This window comes from Scyliorhinus torazame, chromosome 9 (genome assembly GCF_047496885.1).
Source record: "Scyliorhinus torazame isolate Kashiwa2021f chromosome 9, sScyTor2.1, whole genome shotgun sequence".
Classification (NCBI taxonomy): domain Eukaryota; kingdom Metazoa; phylum Chordata; class Chondrichthyes; order Carcharhiniformes; family Scyliorhinidae; genus Scyliorhinus; species Scyliorhinus torazame.
The window spans coordinates 148,021,262-148,025,182 of NC_092715.1; the positions used below are offsets into that span (position 1 = coordinate 148,021,262).

A 3,921-nucleotide genomic window follows, 5' to 3' on the forward strand; every position below is an offset into this window, starting at 1 on the left:
CGCTGGCCTGTCTCCAGCACAGCTGCTAATGAACCGCACACTACGAATGACGGTGCTGGCTATCCTCATCCTGGACCTTGACAATTTTCTGGTCCTGCAGAGGATGCAACAGTCTCGGGCTCAATGCAAGTCGGCGTACGATGCCTACGCCACGGATCTCCCTGCTCTGGCTCCTGCTGACCGAGTTCGTGTTCAGCTACCTGATGGTGGCTGGTTTGCCACGGCTGTGGTGATTAAGCAAGTGGCCCCGAGATCGTTCCTCGTTCGCATGCATGATGTTCTTCGGCGTAATAGGCGGGCACTGCGACTGCTTCCACGCCCTCCACCTGAACGTGATGTCCCGCCTTGCATGCTGGTTCCTCAGGACGCGCCCTTCCACGAGGCCACCGATCTGCCAGTTCTACCGACCTCTACATTGGAGGCAGTTCCGCCCGTTCAAGTGCAGGCGGCCCCTGACCCACCCTTGAGGCGGTCAACCAGAATTTGTCGCCCGCCACAGAGACTGAATTTATAGACTGAATGTTGCATTACCTCGTGGTCCGTTTACACATCTGTACATATTGTTTCTTCCTAATTTGTTATCTGCCCTCTATTTGACTAGACACCTTCCCATGTAAAAACGTCAATATACTTTGTATATAGTCAGGCTCCTGTACACACACACACTCACTATTTATTGACCCACACATATTTTTTTAAGTAAAAAAAGAAAAGGGGAGGAAATGTCATAATATACACATAGGTATATGATGGTGCACAGGCAGGTAGTGATTGACACACAGGATGACCAATGAACACACAGAACACAGCAGCCAATCACCAGACAGGACACGGTCACTATAAAGCCAGAGGGCACTAGTTTTCCCGCTCTCTTGGGATCCAGATTCTGAGACAGTCAGAGCCTGTGAGCAGCAACTAGAACATACACCATGTGGTAGTAAGATAGGCTGGTCAGGTTAGCCTCAGGTCTCCAGTCCAGTCAGCATAGTGTCAACCCACAGTTAAAGTATGTATGATAGTTAAGAGTTCAATAAAATCGAGTTGTATTTCTTCAACTGTTGGAAGCCTGTCTCTCTCACTGCTGCAGTAAACACAGTCCTCGCAGACCCGGTATACCCAACACATCAGACCTCACGTTAAAGCACGAGATAAAACACAGGTGTGTGCTTCACCCGCGGGAAGCAATCCCACTGCAACAGGACTGTATTAACAGTCCCATGTTCTTTTGTGGCTTTTCCAAAACAAAACACTAGTGTAGAGCTGTTTCTGCTGTAAACCTATCTCTACATACTTGTAGATCTGCTGCAGCTGCAGGCTAGCTGTGCAGTCCCCTCTCTGCTAATTTAATTGATTTCCACAGAACATTATTTTTATGCACGTGATTACTTTAAATATTGTTGCCCAATATTAAATGACACAGCAAAAATGTTTCTGCTAACACTGTAATCATTGTAAAACTGGGCTTTTAAGAAATACAGTTGAACGAATAGAAACTCTGGAGCTCAGCATTGTTTTAATAATGGCTTATATCACCAAACTAAAACCACAATTTTAATTCAACCCTCCCATCAGGAATGGAGTGACTTAGCATTCACTGAAAACAGGATTAAAATTGGCCCTTTTGTCCAACAGCTGCTAATAGGTATTGTTGAAGTTGGTTACAACAGCCCTTATGCAAGTACAGAAACGTCATCATATTTTAAATCTTGTTTACAGATGGCAAGAATAAAACTAAAGCTGAAGTATCTTAAATATTTGAATATGTTGTTATACTGCTTAAAATTGACATTTTACATGCCATAGCTTGGCAAAAAGTATTGAGTACTGTCTTCAAATAAATAATGGGGAAAAGGTTCATTCTGCAAAGTTCGATTCACACTTTGTAAAGTTCCAAGAAGTAAAATTCTAAACACAAAGTAGCCTGTGCTGCAATAATAAATGACTTGTTCAATTTTGTATGACTACCATTCATTCAGTCATCTCTTTTGCTAGCTCTGATTTCCCTCGACTATGGGAAATGTCAACATCTTTTTCTCTTTTTGTGTATCCACCCTTCCAGGCAGCTGGCTAGAGGTGTACATGGTGAAAGAACCCTTTCCACTCAATCTGTCATTCGACTCCTTATAACTTGCTCTGCCTGTAATTGGAGAGACGCACACCAACAGCTGGGCTACACATCCTGACCAAAGTGTTCATAAAGCAGAAATTGGCAGCACCATTCATTTTATTCTGCTAAAGACAACAAAAGAACCAATAGTTTGTTTGATTTTAAAACCAACTGGTTGCTGAAGTTAACACTGCATTATTCCCTTTTGTTGTAGTTTACAAAAGGCTTTTAAAAATGCGTTGTATAAATATTTCCGAGATAAGGACTGAATAGTGTCCTGCATTACAACATATGCCCCTGGGACCCAGATTTAAACCCAACCCAGGCACAAATTAAATGCCTCTTTTCTGTACAGTGATTGTGAAGGGTCCCAAATGACATGAGTTCAATCTAGTTTTCATTGCATGTGATTCTACAATATCAAACCAACCTGAGTGTTATTGTTGGCACTGATTTAGGAATCTGGCTGACCCATCACACGATGGCAAACAGAAGTGTTACTTTAGTACAGACGGATATGTTTCCTAAGCCTCTGATTTAGATGTATAATTAGGATAATTGAAAGAAAATCCCACACTGAATCTGACTAAAAGCATAAACTAGAACAGTGCTCTGTGAGTGTCTATTATTTAAGTGTAAAGTGAAAACCATTTTATTGTATTGCTGGTCTTTAGTGAACTGTACAAAGTTGTGAGTTCAAACCACCTGGGGGCTCCTAATGGAATCTCATTCACAGAAAAATGTATGTTATTTGGATTCTTTTGAAATCTTTTAGCATAGATCTATTAAAGGATTAAAAGCCAAGATTGTCCAAGGAACCACAGCTTGATGGAAGCGGGTATCCAATAGAGCAAGGATCTATTACAATTAACTTAGACCCAGTTGTGCGTCCACCTGAACTTTTCACTGTCATTCGCTTCTCGGCCTTTTGGCTAAGATCAAGCATCAGATCAAGCCCAAGATGAGGTACAAAGCCTTTGCCTGTCAGCTTGGATCTTGCTTGTCTCTGTTGTGGAGCCCATGAATTGGATTCAATTTGAATTTGAATTGTTTTTTGGAGCAAGCAATGAGATGGATTAAAGGCTTGCCCTGTCCACTCTGCGCATGTATTTCTAACTTTAAGAACTGGATTAAAAAATGTTTAAAAGATGGTAGCATTGCCGCCTTAAAATAGGCAGTAATTACATGGTGACATGGCCTAAAAAAGTTCCCAATTGGAACAAGTACAAACATATTAACAGCTGGAAATGATACATCCGCCATGTTGGGTCGTGTAAATGTGCAGGCGGTAGGAGTACATGTCAGGGGCATTTAAAGGCCAGAAAAATTCATTCAAATTACGATCCAGCATGTCTTTAGAACTCATTCTTTACTGGACACATATTGAATTCACCCAACACAATATGGGTCAGAATTACTTGGCTCCTGCGGGAACACAGCAACCCCGACTATGCACAAAATAGCGCATAATGACATTGGGTGAGCTTCCTGGTGTCATAGCGCCACGTCACGCTATTTCGGTTGGCGGCACATGGGACTATCAGAAGCACACCCGCCAACAATTAAAGGGCCTATTAAGACCATTAGATGTCCAATTGATCTGAATTTTGAGAGACCCGTGCACTTTCATATTTGGCGCATGGGCCAAAGGGCAGGCGGAATTCACATATGTTCAACTTTCTGGATCCAGGGTGAGATGTAAGAGCCCAAGGAATAGAAAAGTGAGGAAGTAGGAGTTTCAAATTGAAATGTGAGTGTATGCATTACTGTTTATTGACATTACTTTAGGAGTGTTAAATCAATGCAGATGTTTT

The 3,921-nt window shown here is 42.1% G+C and overlaps 1 pseudogene; it reads left to right on the top strand.

Annotated features, from left to right (window-relative positions):
- Positions 1-3,019: 3,019 nt before the first annotated feature.
- On the top strand, positions 3,020-3,257 carry LOC140430169 (U2 spliceosomal RNA; annotated as a pseudogene).
- Positions 3,258-3,921: the final 664 nt, after the last annotated feature.